The sequence below is a fragment of the Syngnathoides biaculeatus genome, chromosome 14 (assembly GCF_019802595.1).
Source record: "Syngnathoides biaculeatus isolate LvHL_M chromosome 14, ASM1980259v1, whole genome shotgun sequence".
Taxonomy (NCBI): Eukaryota; Metazoa; Chordata; class Actinopteri; order Syngnathiformes; family Syngnathidae; genus Syngnathoides; species Syngnathoides biaculeatus.
The window spans coordinates 25,684,605-25,700,530 of NC_084653.1; the positions used below are offsets into that span (position 1 = coordinate 25,684,605).

Sequence of the window (15,926 nt, forward strand, 5' to 3'; positions counted from 1 at the left end):
ACATTGAGCACCCCTGACTTACGTGGGCGTATCTTATGTTACATTCTGAGAAGATTATGCCCCCCCCCCCACCACCACCAACTATTATTATTATTATTTTTTTTGTAGCTGTTTACACACCTACCTGTCATTTGGAACCTGCGAAGCTCTTGTCCTTTGGACCTGTGCAATTCATTTTTCACGACGAACCGGGTCTTGTAGAAAAGTATGTCCGAACAATATCCAACAATACAACGAGCCGGCATTTTGGCTAACACGAAATAACAAAGAGCTACCTTCCAGCGGGTAAAACTAGTAGAAAATTACGAGACCGCCTGAGTGGGCGTCTGCTACTAACGTCACTTCCTGCTTCTTCTTGAAAACAAATCCCTCGAGAGGATTTTCATGGCGGGAGTGACAAAAAGCCATACACGTCAAAATCATGCCTTTTTTTTTTTTTTTAAATTAATAACGTACTAAAAATCATGCATTTCATGACAATGGCACTTTAATGGGGATATTTTGTTTCATTTTGTAAACTTCCAAAGTCCCACGTCGATTGCTCATTCTGCGCACGTCGTTTAAGTCGTCGTGCACGCGTCGGCCAACAGGAACACGCGTGTGCCGGCGCAGATAGGCCCGTCCGCGGCGAGGCTCCCGCTCAGCATGCGGAGCAGCCGTCAGCGTGAGGCGGAGCAGCCGCAGCCGTCATTGTTTAACGCCTCCCCTGATTAGTTTACTCTCGCCTGATTAGAAATTAATTAAAATGATGACACAGATCCCACGGTGGGGTAGTGGGTTGATGGTGTCGGGGGTTGACTGCGGAATAAATGTAAAATAAGGGATGGACGAGGGGGAGTGTGTGTGTGTGTGGTGTGTGTGTGTGTGTGGGGGGGTTTAAATAAATAAATGAAACGGGGGCGGAGGGGTGATGGTGACATCCACCAGGAGGGGAGTGCGGGGATGACTCTTGGAGCTTTTAGATGGCGGTGTGGAGTGTGTGGCAAGCAGGGTAAGTGTTTTGGGATGGGGGGGGTGAGTTGGGGAGGGGGGGGGGCGGCAAACAGGACTTAATGAGTGACTCTTGTCGCAATCAGAACATCATTTCCTCATGCATTCTAATGAGCTGAAGAGGAGATGGGCTCCCTCGCTCTAATTTATTCAATATATTTTGCGGATTCACTGTGTTTATTTAATAACATGGTGTGGTGGTGGTGGTGGTGGTGGGGGGGGGGGAAGGGTGTTATTAATCAACAGCCTTCACCACATCATGTCGCAAATATTCCCCGATGACTTTCCTCACGTCACATCTCTCCCCAGGACGACGTCTCGTCCTCGCTTTATTGCACCCCCGCGCTCGGAGAAGTGCAACAAATCGGAACAAAAGCCGGCGACGCGCCGCGCCGCCGCCCCGATAACAATCGCGCGAACGCGAGCCTCCGAAACAAGGCTAACACGTACGTCGCCCGCGCTCAGACGAGCCCGCGGTTCTCACCGCTAATTTCGCTCCCCGGAGTCCTGTGATCCCATCGCGGCACGTTTGCGCTTCTTCCCTTCGAATATCCACCGGGTAAAGAAATCAAACTTTTCAGGTTTCGGAGTCAGAAAAAGCAATCGTCCAGGATTTTGAAAAGTGAAACCGATACCTACATGCAGGAAACCATCTTTGGTGCTGACCAACTCCACCATTCCTTGACGTCCTGCAAGAACTGGTGCCAGAGAAGCTCCCACAATCCTCAGACACATAACGTGAACGTTTTACTTTAGCATATTTGCACTCAACTTGCGCTTGCTATTTGATAATTATGAATTATTAACAAATGATGCTTTGGATCCATTTAGTGTTTACGATTCATTTCGGGGAATACCTTCCGGAACATTTTTAGGGTGTTGTACGCTATATTAGCTCGTGCAGCAGTTCTAATACAGTATGCCTTACATCAGGGGTGCCCGTACTTTTTTTACCCCGAGATCTACTTTTCAAGCAGCCAGCCTCTCCTGACGGGGTGTGATGATGATGCTCCCAAACCGTTTTAAGGTTCATGTTATGTTCCCTCCCTATTTACAATCGAGAATTAGCTTTTTGTGCACTGTATTGTCTGTGCCGTGGTGGAATTTTCAAATGACACACCATATCATCCTGCACTTTCTACTTTGGCTCCGGACCAGACCGTTCCCACTCGGAAAAGACAAAATATCGTCCGGTTTAACCAATTTTTTATTCGGTTATTCACATACTCCGACAGTCATTGCATCTTAAAACAACAGCAGTTTTTTTTTAAACTTTCTCCATTAATATCGAAAATAAACACAGGCAGCATGTCTAGCTCGTCTTTGCTCTACGTTGCCCAGACTGTGTTGCTAACTAAAGCGGCGGTGGTGGACGCTGTCATTATAAAACACATTGATGTGCTGCGTAAGTACTGTAACATTTGTAATTATGAGTGTACATTGGTGGGTGGGCGGTGCAAGGTAAACTAGGAAAAAGAGTGTGGCGGAGAAGCGGTCGTTGTCGGAGAAAGTTCGGTGTGCTGCCTAAAAGAAACCAGTGGCTTCTTCTTTTCATTTTTTTACACATTGCGCACCCCTGCCTTAGATTAACAATTATAGAGGCTTACAGGTCATGTTAGAAATGTTCAGAACCAAAATTGTGTGTGGAACTATCAATTTCTCACAGATAAACGGAAGTTTAAAGTAAACAAACAATTTCTAGGAAACGAATTAATGTAGAACACCGCATAGATTTGTTTTTTGAGTTTCAATTTTTTTCAAGGTTTTTGAGGGATCTACTCGGGTTTTTTGTTGGAAAGGCTGATATAAATTTGGAATTATTTTCTTTTCAATGCGATGATAATGGCGTCAATTATCAGCAGATTTTTGCCATTTTGCAGTCTGACCTGATCCTGATACTGCGAACCAGTTCTGAAAAGAACCATTTCCTGGTTCTGACCTCTAGTCTTGTGGCACACGAGCGCAACTACCGCACTCCTTTTCAAGTGAATATTTCATATTTATGGCCCGATTGTGTTTTTCATACAAATATTACATCACGAGGACTTTACTACGGCTCGTTCAGAAATGTTCTGACAAATGAATCTTAAACCCGGGAACCGGGTTCATATCATAGGCAGAGAGTAGCAATTTAGGGTGGCTAACTTGTTTTTAAACGCGGACCCAACATTACGCATTCATCATTTCTCATTTGAAAGTGATACTTGTCATTACTTTTGTGGCGTTTTTTTTTCCTCGTTGCCTAACTGTTACTAGTGTTTCAGTATTACTTTCTGATGTTGACACATGAATTATATTTTCCTTACTTCCTCGGAGAAAAGCAGCTTCCCGTCTTCAGCCGAAAACCTTCCCGCGATGACTCTCTTCCAGTACTTCTTGACTTTTACTCAGTTCCATTGCATATCTGTGTACCATTGTCACATATGCCACTCTTCTTTCCCTCCTTATCCATCTTGTAATATAATCAAAGGGTAGAAAAAAGTAGTGTGTGTGTGTGTGTGTGTGTGTGTACGAGGGGTGGTGGTGGTGGTGGGGGGGGGGGGTCGCAGAGCCCGGTGAGTTTCCCATAGCGATGAGGGCCCGCCGTTCTCCTGGTAACCTAATTGGCATGTGTTTCCTGGCAGGTCTTATTATGGCCTCCTCCTAATCACTGTCCCCCCCATGCAGCCCCTAACAAGCGACGACTACAGTGTGGCCGCCGCCGCCGCCCTGAAGGAGCTCCTCTTTTGTTGTTTTTATTTCTTTCTCCCTTTCTTCCTCATCCTCACGGACAGACAGCCTGATTATACAGGGGCCAAAAGTACATGTGCGCCCGTGAATGTTTTATACGTATATATACATATATATATTTTTTTCTTATTTTTCCAACGAGAGACAAGACGGACTCTCCTCTCCCGCTCGGCTGTTTGGACCTTTAATTGCGAGTTGCTTAAAATAATTTCTAATTACAACAAGTGCGGTAATAATTGGCGGGATAATCTGCGGATTAATTAGCCGGGTTGCGTACGGGCGACTGTGTGTGTGTGTGTGTGTGTGTGTGTGTTGTGTGTGTGCTCGGTCAGCACGTGTATGGGTCATTTTTTTGTGAGTGTGTGTACGTGCCCCCCCCCCCCGCCCGCCTCCACGAACACACTCCGCAAGGCCGACTGAATGGAGGCCAGGTTATGCAGCTTGCTAATGGAATCCGGCCCTCTCGAGGAGCTCTGTCAAGGAGGGGAGGCCAAGACAGAAGCAGCTTTGTTGGACAAGTTTTTCTGTGGGTGCCCCCCCCCCCCCCTCCTTCCTCCCCCTTCTCCCTCCCTGCAACATCCCCCCCCTCCTTCCTCCCCCTTCTCCCTCCCTGCAACACCCCCCCCCAACCCTCCCCTCGTTTGTATCACGGCAGTCGGGCAACCCCCCCCACCTTGTCCCCAAACAACCCACAAAATAAAACAAAAAAAAAAAAAAAGACATCATTTAAAAGCTAACCCCCCCCCAGCCTCATTTCACCCCTTCTCTCCATTTTTTCTTTCTTTGGCTAAATGCAACATTTTATTTTCTCTGACCCGATGCGCTCCCCTCCCCTTCTCTTCCTCTTTTTTTTTTTTTCCTCCGCCACCTTCTCCGCCCCGGCCGCCGTTCACCCCCTTTGCGCCCTCCTCCAACCCCTCCCCCCTTTCCGTCTTCCTATCATGGAGAGGGAGCGGTACGGCGCCCTGCCTCTCGAGTGGGGTACTTCCACCTTGTCCACCCTCTAATTACTGCATCCTTCCCTCTTGTGAGTACAGTAAAAAAAAAAAAACAAAAAAAATGGAAAAAAAGCAAAAAAGAAGGGAGAAATGGAGGAAAGAGTCGGGTGGGGGGTGGGGGGGGAATAACCACTTGTTGCACCAAGGATTGCACTTTGCAATAAATCACCACAACATCTTCCTCGGTGCATTCTAAATGCGCACACAAAGAAAGTAACGTATTTACTGGAAGGGTCGTGTTTCACGTGTTGATCACGTGACACGTGACAACCCCCCTCACCTCGGGCCCCCCCCCCCCCAATCTCTTCTTCTCCCTTCGCCTCGGTGACAGATGGCTGTCAAGGGCGTCCAAATTGGAAGAAGGAAGCGAGTAAACAAACGAGGCCCGGATCAATACGGCAGCTTCATTGAACAGTGACACAAACATGTTGCCGCCGCCTGCATACCATCCTCTTTTCTTTCTCTCTTTTTCTTTCTTTCTTTCTTTTCCAAGGCCGCACAAAAGCGCTGACACTCCACGGCCACTTCATTAGGTACACCTGCCGACCCTATGCGAGGACCGCATGAAAAGGCGACCTTCACAAAGAGCTTTAAGGCTCAGTGTTGATCAGCCCGGCTATTAATTTGGCGATTTTTTTTTTTTTTTTTTTTTTTTTCCACTCGGCGTCGTACAACGCCATTCGCTTTGTGTAAAAATGGGATAAACAAGGCGACAAAGCATTAAAAAAAACTGCAGCAAAATGTACAATTTTAACATCCTGTTGTAATATTTGATACAAACAAAATGAATTACCGTAGGACACAACTGTTTGGTATTTACGGATGAACACTTAACCCTCTCTGGACCAAAATGGAGAAAAATCTGATACTTTCAGAAAATTATACTCTGGACTTAAAAATTTTCAATTTTATTAAACCGTTTGCAAATTTGCAACCCTTGCCCAGAAAAGGTCAATTTTGAATTGCTGTTACTGCAACAAAAAAAGTTGACAAATTAAAGAAGAAAAAAAAATGATGTTATTTTTCAGAATTTGTGTTTATATTATTATATCATATTTTCTAAATTTGCTATAGTCTATTTGGGATTGAATTTATTGGCTTTATGAGAGCAATTCTCTTCATTTTTTTTTTTTGATTGATTTAACTTTTTATATTGAACATGTCTTAAACCGGCCCAGAATAACTCAGAAAACAAAAGTTTACAACATACTGTAAATATTCAATACTGGTTCTTTGAATGAGTTCTGCTGAGTTCTAACTATCCTGTTTGCCTTCAGGTGCTCCCAAGTGTTGCTTTACGCATTATTACAACTTTATAACTTCAGAATTTGTAATCCATCGTTGGGTTTACGCACGTGCACCGGCGTTGTGTCCACTGTTTGCGTGGATTAAAGCACGTTCCTCGTGCGCCTTATGGCAGGTGCAGATGGGGGAATTTTGGGGGGGCTCTGATCCGGGTGTGCGGCCCCAGTCTGACATTTACTGGGCCGGGGGACAAGGACATACCCTCTCCCTTCTCCCTCCCAGTTAATCAGACTGGTGTGAAAGGCTGGCTGATAAGGCCATTGTCTGCCTGACAATGTCTTGGTGATAGGGCCGTAGTGGCCAACCGGATAGCGCATCAAACCGTCCCGTTATCCCCCCCCCCCCCCCCAAATACCCCTTTCCACTCCCCCCCCCCTCCCTACCCCGTCTCAAACACTTTCCTCAAAGCTCTTTCTCAGTGCCCCCGCTGTTGCCTTTGCCTCTTCCCTCCCCTTCGCTAGCCTCCGTGACCTCGCTCCTTGCCTCCGCACTTCTTCGGGCCTCCATTGAGCGTCCGCAGGGCCACCAGAGGGAACTCATTAGTGCGCTGCTCCCAGGTTAATTGGCTCGCCGCGAGAAAAGCAGCCGGGGCCCGAGACATGAATGAGAAGAACACCCACTCTGTGCGCGGAGAAAAGGAAATCGACCCGTGCGCTTCTCACGCTGGCGGCTCCTCTAAACAGTGATGCAGCTGCTGTCAGGCCAGATGTGAACCGGGACGACTGATTAACGCGCTAACAGTATGTTTGGTAGTGCGGGGGGAGGCCTTGGCCCCTATTGTTGGCGCTATCTATCGTGCAGCTACGTAACAAATCTGCCGGGCGCCTCGTGTGACAGCTCCATATTTTCTCAAAGAAAAGAAACACGATAACCATCAGGCTGAACTGAAAAGTGTTATCTGTAAGCTATCGCCGCGCCGATACCGCCCGTATTTACGTGCGGCGAGGCCCGCCGTAACCTCCGTGAGAAACGGAAGCGACTCTTGAGGGGGAGCGACGGCGCACCGGCGCCCGTGACAATGCTAGCGGGGCCCTGAGAGCTCTCGGAGCGCTGTCCGGTCTTTAATTAACCGCGCCACTTGCTGTCACCTCTGACCCCGACCCGCCCCCCCCCCCCCCTTCCGCACTCCACTCCCCGTAGCGCACGGCAGGTAGCGGAGGACCAGAGGAACCTTGCGCCGCACAAGAATGTCGAGGACCTGATCTCCGCCAAGGTCTGGCCCTATGTTAGGGTGTCACTTCCTGGTTCACGGAAGTTTATGGAGAACTGAGGGACTTGGTTGTTTATTAATTCAAAGGAAACAAAGAACTTTTCATTCCCTCCCGCACGAAAAAATGTAGGTCTGTATTAGCTTGTAGCCCACATTTCGATCAATGATAGATGACTTAAATGGGAAGTCGATAAGTTTAAAACCGCTAGCAAAATTTCAATGTCGCCTTGCGTCATCAAAGGTGGCGGTTATTAAAGTGCCCAGTTTTGATAAATAGTAACACAGAAACCTGTCGACAGGACTGTACCGAACTGTTCTGTCGTCACTTCAACGCTGAGAATTGGAAAATAAATCGGAAACATTTTTAGACATTGGGTATGTCATATTTTTGTTTTGTTTGTCTTAGCTAGCAGGCCACTCCCTGGTTCCTTGGCGGGCACCGTTAGACTTCCAAACTCGACCGTGTTTGTATCTTGGGTGGGGGAAGGCCTCCGTTTGGACTTAAACGCGACCTCACGTCGGACTTTGTTAGCTTGTGGGGGCCACTTTCTTGACTGCCTCTGCTGGATGTAAGATATTCTACCATTCTTTTTATTATCATGAAAAATTCGCTGGCCTCACAATACCTTCTCCTCGGCGCCAGTTAGCAAGACGAGCTACGTAGCTCGTACCAGAATAGTTTTCCTCCGTCTCCTCTCTTTTCTGCCCAATCGCTCTCATTCCCCCCCACCCCATCTTTTCCTCACTCGGTGAGCGATAAGAGGATCAGTGTTTGGCGCTCCACTCGTATATTCGAACGAGAGGGCCCCGAGACTCCTCACTCGGGCTGCACCTGACACGCCGACGATGAGGATTATACTAAGGCGGCAACTGTTTGCCCCTCCTTACTCCTCCTCCTCCTCCTCTTCCTCTCCTGCTCTTGGCTCGGGTTTTGGCTTAGTTTGTTGTTGGACCATTACTCCCTCGTAACCGCCACTCTATCCTCTCTGTCTCATACCCCCCCACCCCCCACCCCACCGCCGCCCCACCCGCCCCGCCTTGTCTTTTCAGATGCGAGAAAGCAGAAAGCAAGATGAAGGAAGGGAAGGGGAGGGGAGGGAGGGGCCTGCATAGATTTGCTACCATTGTGTGTCAATCATTTTGTGTGCATGTGCGCGCTTGCTCCTTTTACACTAATAATGATACAGTAACGCGCCGAGAAGCGGAGTGGAGTGGAAAGGTTCTGCTCCGCGGGCTCGGCGCCTCTTGTTGCCGTTTTGTGCGCGGGCGACGTAGATTAAGTGTGCGCGGTTGCCGTGCGCTAACTCTACAATCATCAAACCTTGAGAAAAACACGGTGGGGACCGGAGAGTTTCTGTTCTACTCTGTCGGATCAGCGCCTCTTGCTGCCGCGCGCGTGTGTGTGTGTGTGTGTGTGTCTGTTCCGCCGAGAGTGACTTCGATTGTTTTGTTTGAAATTGATGAATAGGAAATGTTCGCGGCGGCATGTCTGTTGAGTAAAGGATAAGAGAGCCAATCATCCTCATAAATGCTCCAGCTATCCGAGTAATCAGTTCGAAGACCGAAATGATTAGCGCGAAAGCAGAAGAATCTCGGGGACGCCATTGGGATGTGATCTGTATTATTTATCCAGTCTTTGTTACGTGGAGATCGTGTAGCTATGTCGTAAAATCACGGTCAAACGAAGCATTGTTGAAAGTTAATTCCGTTGAGGCAAAATAAAAATGTGTCTTATAGCACGACACCCAGAGTTTTGTCCGATACCGTTAAACATTTAGAAGGTGATGATAAACGAAGGTACGCGGAAAAATTAGAGACGCTCGGCCTAATCGTAGCACAAAGCCATCTACGACCGCCAGTTCGTGTTGCCGCTGAGTTGATCTCGGAGTTTCCGGTCCGTCGACACAAAAGCGCTCCCCGTTTTAGCACTAAGTGCTAAATTGGGCTGAGCCAAGCGGTCCAGAGTCCTGCACTTTACTGATCAGTCAGATGGTCACAAGGGTCACATAGGACTGCAACGCTACTGTCATGCTTCATCACAATTGTTGACGTACACTGCGTACTGGGATTGTACATCGCGCATGTTCAGTAAAACAGCCTACTGTATTCTTAAAGGTACAGAAATGTGGACTTGATGGAGCTTCATTCATAGTTTAAGGCTATTCTGCACACTGTTAGGAGTTTTTGTGGACATTAGCTCTTCACGACAGGGCTCTGTCCCTACCAATGACAGTGATCTACTACATTGTACAAAAAGATAAAACATCTGTTGAGTTATTTGGTTTAATCTCCGCGCGAGCATCTGGGCGGGAGTTGAGGACTTACAGCAGTTCTTTGTGAGTGACTCGTTGTCACACACACACACACACACACACTCTCCAAGTGGCGCATCTGCAGATCGTGCGTGACAAAGTTTTTGCCTCGCAATGCAAAACGGGGGGGGAAGATCAATCGAGACAGAGACTGACATTTTTAGTAGATCTTTCACCAAGAAATATGAAGTAAAATCATAATGATAAAGCAAGCTGAGTCTGACCCCAGTCCTTGAATTTGACATCTGTAGAGTGAGGGCCTTGAGAAGCACGGAGGAGACCAGAGTCCTTCTGTTCTGTTCTGTGGTCTCAGTGGGTCTGGTTGCCCCGTACATTTGTGTATGTCAGGACCTCAAGTGTTTGGCTCCGTCCGATGCTGGGCTTTTGATCCTTGTACACCTTCAGGCTAATAAAACTCTTGCAGCACAACGCTAATACAAGTCTCGCACAACGGGATCGGTACGGGACCGGCTTGGTCTTGTTGCCCAGTATGTGTGTGTCAGCATTTTTTTTTTTTTTTTTTTTAAGTGCTTGATTTGGTATGCAAAGTGCAGTAGCTGAGTTTTGCTTCAAAGTCAACTCGTCGTGACATATGTATGAAAAGTATAAATAATTTTCTAATAATGATAGAAATGACACACCAAAATTTCCTCCTTTTTCTGATTATTTTTTTGTCAAGCTCACCATGTCCTTGCGGGAACACTCATGCGCACGTCCCCTTTTTTTCCCCTTCCTTCCTTCCTTCCTTTTTTTTTTTTTTTCCCTTCCACCGGTGTCATAAGTGGGTGTGCAAAGTATCGCCTTGAGCTGCAGCTGAACACGAAATCAACACAAACTGGGGCAGTGACAGTCTTTAAATCGGCTTTAGATCACTATGAAAAGGTAAAGGATTAGGACGCTTTTCTGCCGTCGCGAGGAGATAGGACGGCGTACTTGGAGGAGCGCCCACTCCTCTCGGCCCACTTCGGGGCCGGGTGTCTATCTTCTAATCTTCTAAAGCGCTCTGCTTTTGACGCCATTTGCATGTAGCGTGGCCTACATAGTTCCTTCGCATCCGCTCGCGTTTCGCGGGCTTCAAAGCCGCCGTCTCCCCCTGCCACGCGGGGATGAATGTAGCTCTTGTGAGATAAAACTATTTCACTATTTTTCCACCCCGCTATTTATACGCCATTGTCCCCCCGTTTTCTTGCTTTTTCATTTTAGCGGCGCGTTTTCCTCCGCGTGCGAACATATTTCCACATTTCACGGCGGGATCATTCTTAACGTGTGCATTAATAGTGTTGCAAAATGGGTAAAAATGTGAGGATCTTACCTTTTCTAAAGGGTGTTAAAGTCAGATTCATCTGCATGCCTTTTACTTTGTTTTATATATGATTATATATCCACCACTTTTTCTCTAAATGTTCATTTTTAGCTTCAAGTACTTATTGGGAAAGAGGTTTGATTTTCTTTGCAATTGAATTAGTCAATCGTATTCTTTTTTTTTTTTTTTTTTGGGGGGTTTTGTTTTTGACTTCCCCCCCGAACACTTACTTTTCCGATCCTGTCCTCGCGAGCCGCTTTCCTCCCGGAGAGCATCTCCCAAAACAACGTCAATGAAATTTCCCCAAAGAAAAACGCCCCCCCCCCCCCCCCCACCCGACCCCCTTGTTATTCAGATGCCGCTCGGAGGCCCTTTTGTGCGCCTCTAATTATTCTCTCCGCTATCGGGACGGTCCACGGGGTAATTAGTCACTCCTCTCCAAAGAAAACTCCCGATTCGTATCGGTCTTAACTGGGTTGTTTTAAAAAGAGACGTGTTGCTGGAGTTTATTGTATTTTTTAGCCCCGAGTGAGGTCCCCCCGCTCCCCCCCATTTTCTTTCTAGAGCAACAAATGTCACAAACGTGGTCAGTTAAATTGTTGCAATGAGGACATTTCATAGTGGAGGACAAATGTGTTGCAAAAATGGTGACTTTGCGAATCGGTGCAAAATACTGGGGGGGTAAAAAGACTCAATAAGGTTTAAGCATTTTTTTTAATGGATTTTTGTGCTCGTCTGTCGTCTTCACTCATTTAATTACAATGCTATTAAGGTTTTGTGGCATTTTGCTCTCACAGTCCTAGTTGGCCCATTCATATTTCATTTTTGTATCATCTTTTCCTACAATTAGGCACACCTACTGTTCTTTCAATCCATTAGATAATTCAGCTTTTAAAAAGATAATATTGCTCACTTATGATTGCCGCTGAGGCAGCTCATATGTTTGCTACTTTCACTTATGATTGACGCTGGAGTATTTCATATTTTTACTACTTTGGCTCCCTTATTTAGAGTCTCCAAAGTGTCAAAATATTAGAAACTGCTGTTGCCACAGAAGGTTTGATTTCATGGATTTAATGCACTTATTGTTAATTTAGCGTCACCTTTATGATTGAAATTTTTGTCGCGGCTCCTTGATAAGATCGCATTAGGTTATGCATGTGTGCCTAATGTGTTTGCGTTATAAAAAAACAAGAATTAGATATGGTGAAGTCTTGAAAAAATAAAAAAGAATCCAAATTTTAATAAGGCAAGTGCAGAACATTTTGTCCTGGTCGTCATGCATTTGTAAAAACAAATAAGGGGAAGTGTTATTAAAAGCCTGAAAACATGAAAGCCACAAATGCTCAAGATATGTAATGATAGCATCACGTTTTGTGCCTCCATCCACAGTCATTGACCCAAGTTGGACTTTGGAGAAGGATTCCCTCGCCCCGCTCCGACGGCGCACGCACGAGGACTTAACGGTAATGAAGATGGCGGCGCCGAGCGAGCGCGCGGGGGCGGGCATTGTGCGAACGGCCGCGACCTCGCTGCAGCTGCCGATTGACACTTTTGTCATTTTTCGGAGCTCGCGTGTTTTTCTAATCAGAGTCGCTGTCGCCGCCCGCTCTCAGACAGCGGACAAAGTGGCATTTCCGGACTCTTTCCCATCCCCGTCTTGAGTTATCTGACACCCCACCCCCCAAAATGCGGCCGCCGGTTGCCGAGGGAGTGGGGGGGGGTGTACGTGGGGCGAGGTGGTGGGTCAGGCGAAGGCGCCGCCGCCGCCGCCGCCCGCCTTATCCCGCTCAGGAGATGGCTTCTTATCAGATGAGCCGAGGAAGTTTATTTTATGGACTAAATCTGGATGGGGGGGTAAAGAAATGACACATCCCTGGCGGACACAAAAGGGGAGAATGAGATTAGTCCTCCGGCAGCATATATGGCTTTAGTTCAACCTGACAGGCAGCGGATTGAAAGGTCATGAAATAATAATCCCCCTTTTCTTCCCGCTCTAATCCTACCAAGGGTGCGTTTCAGTCCGGGAACGTATGGCGGGGCCCGCTGCAGGCTGCGTGTTCATTTAGTCGTGTCACTGTGCTTAGATAGGCATCCAGTGCTGCTTTAAATTAATTAGGCTAATTATGATTGAAGAGGGGCTTTTTTTTTTTTTTTATGACGAGTGCCAAAGTGGCTGGTTTTTTTTTTTTTTTCATATGTAATTTATGTTTCCGTACATGTTGTAGGACGTTTTTTTTTTTTTTTTTTTTTTTTGTACCGAGTCCGTGCTTACAGTGGAACGACTCGCAAAACAGCCGGCCGTCATAAATCGTCATATAGTATTATCCAATTCCACTCGTCCCAAATTATTATCTATTAATAACAAATATATCTTCATTCATCTATCCACGCCAGCGACGTGTAGTGACGGGAACAACAATGAAAAGCTCTTCCATGAGATGGCTTAAGTACGACAAACTCGTGTTGGCTGTACAAACGAGAATAAATCAATAATTTGAGCGTATCCATCGGCTTTGTGTGCAATCAAACAGACGATCACGAAACGCATTCGACGCGGGATCGTCGCCATTTGAGCAGTCGTAGCGTTCGACGTTTTGCCTCGCCTCACACGGGAAGCGCTGCCCGAAGGTCGAATCCAAATTCGTTCTGGAATCCAAAAAAAGGGAAAGAATTTGTTTTCCGGGGTGAAAGTGTCACCGTCGCAAAAACCTCCACCGAGGAGCCTCTCAAAATAGTTTCATGAAATGGAAAAAGAGTCACTCCTGCAAAGTCTTCATTTGAATGAACGGCGAGGCTTTAACTTTGAAAATTTCAAGTAGGAAATACGACAATGCGAGCAGTCAGTTCCACGGTCAGACTGTCAACGTCATCAAAACTTTATCTGTGCAGTATTGCACAATACAATTGACAAACACTTGAAACTGTCCCAAAAATGATGTAAATGAATGAATGAATGAATTCATAAATGAACACCAACAGCCAAAGATGGATAATTATAACCGTAGTTTCTTTTTTTCCCCATTTTTCTCCATTCTAACTAAATAATCGACCTTCATCATGATAATGATAAAGGGGAAGTACTTGCAAAATATGAAAGGAATACAAAGACTCAAACAAAACAAAGAAAATCATGAAGAAACATAACATTCATGTACAAAATGGGTCGCCGTTTTTAATATTAGTAGGGATGTCTTTAATACCGGATGAGTCTTTCCTTTAAATATTAAATGTAGAAATATTTATCTGTTCCAGGGTCAAACTGTAACGGCAATGTTTTGCCTTTTAGTAGTTTTAATAACCGCTGATATTTCTGTATATGTTTGATTTGAGTGATGACGAACAAGGTCTTTCAAATCAATATTTTTTTGTCAGAAAAGTTGAAAAGTTGTTCGTGCTGTAAGACATCAAAACAGTCCAACAAGTGATCCCACGAAAAAGCAAAAACATTTTTTTTTTTTTTAAACAGCAGGATATTGCTGCAATGTGTGCATTCACCGCATCCCGCGATCCGATGACCTCTAGTGTGATGTTGAAATACTTTCAACACGACAGACTCTTTTGAGGATAAGCAGCTGAAACGGAAAAAACAACAACACAGTGAGAGAAGTCGTGAAGCAAACACTGTCGCGTGTTTCTCGGTCGAGGGGGAGTTACACCGCCATGTGTCGGCGATATACTTTTTTTTTTTCGAGTAAGGTGAGACCGGAACAGAAGCCGGGGGGGGTGGGGGGGGGTGTTTCGTGAGAAATTGAATGGAAACTAATGTGTTTCGCATAATTATTCGATTAATAATTCTTATTCTATTACAGCCTTGCGGCGGCGGACAAAGACGCGGGGAGAGAGGTTTTTTTTTTTCTTTTTTTTAGAAACTGGGAAGGAGACAGACAAGGGGGGGGGTGGGGGGGGGTCCTTCGGGAAGAAGAAGCGCAGCATCAGGCCAGCAGATCTGAGATCTGCGTTGGCTGTAAATTTCCTATTGGCCAGTTGAAGCACGCAGACAGGGGTCACCAAACTTAATTATAGCGTAAGTGGATAGAAACATGCAGACTGATTGGAATGGCAAGGACAACTTTTAATACTGCCCCCCCCCCCCCCCGCCCTCCGCAACCCCACCCTATCCTTCTCCCACAATGCAACGGCAGACGTGCAATCACGCCGCCAAGCAGCGTAGCCACCCCCCCCCACCCCAACACCCCACCACCCCCTGAACCCGACTCGCCGGCTGACAATAACACTAATGCATATCAAAATTATATACTCCACAAATGCGTGCGGCGCCATTACTTTCCAATTTTGCCGGTTCAATAAAAGACATATCCCGTGTAATGGCGATATCGCGGCAACTTATTTCCACGCCGCGCGCGTCAGATAAGCCCTCACCTGCGGCTCCGCCAGCAGACTTATTGAAGTGGGCGCCGGCAAATTTTTCAGCTCAAGTCTAATTTTTCATTTTCTGCCCCTCCTGTATTAATTTATATATCCCCCCCCAACTCCCCCCGCTTTTTTTTTTTTTTTTATATCGCGACATTCCGACTCGGGAGTGTAATTTCTTGATTTTTAGATTTGGAATCAACGGTGGCTCGGCTCGGTGGGCGCCCCCCCCCCCCATTTTTTTCTTCTTCTTCTTCTTCTTCCCCTTTTCCACGCAATCTATTTGCACTGTATAAGATTTGCATATCTGCAGCTCATGAAGCAAGGCTTTAATTTCCTCCTGCAGGAGATAAACATCACCTTGTTGGAGAAGATGATGATGGGTGGGTGGTGGTAGTGGTGGTGGTGGTGGTGGGGGGGGGAGTCATCGGAGGAGACGGTGCGCAATGCTGCCGGTCACGTATGCCATGATCAGAAGTAATATGATTGGCCAAGTTTAGATTTATTTATTTTAGCGAAAATAGGTAAGAAAGGGGTGATGATGATGATGATGATGATATGGATTCCATGAAGATGATTGGCAATATTCAACGTGAGTTTGAATAAGTGGGATTTTTTTTTTTTTTTTTTTTTCAATAGCTCCAGGCCATGGGAAAACTTAATATGTTGAAAGTATGCCATCAATACCGCGGTTATATGTATGC

General features: G+C 46.3%; 1 protein-coding gene across 8 annotated transcripts in view; it reads left to right on the top strand.

Moving 5' to 3' along the window:
• Positions 1-15,926, top strand: part of sox1a (SRY-box transcription factor 1a) — a 95,096-nt gene that overhangs the window by 38,020 nt on the left and 41,150 nt on the right. For 4 of the 8 annotated variants that reach the window (XR_009798131.1, XR_009798133.1, XM_061841643.1 and 1 more), the window contains exon 4: positions 12,241-12,314. The exons of 2 other annotated variants lie outside the window; for them this stretch is intronic. The gene's annotated coding sequence lies outside the window, so the exon portion shown is untranslated. Of the gene's footprint in view, positions 1-10,172; positions 10,428-12,240; positions 12,315-14,660; positions 14,739-15,926 lie in introns of those variants that run through there. 2 more of the 8 variants (XR_009798132.1, XM_061841646.1) reach the window with 2 other exon arrangements.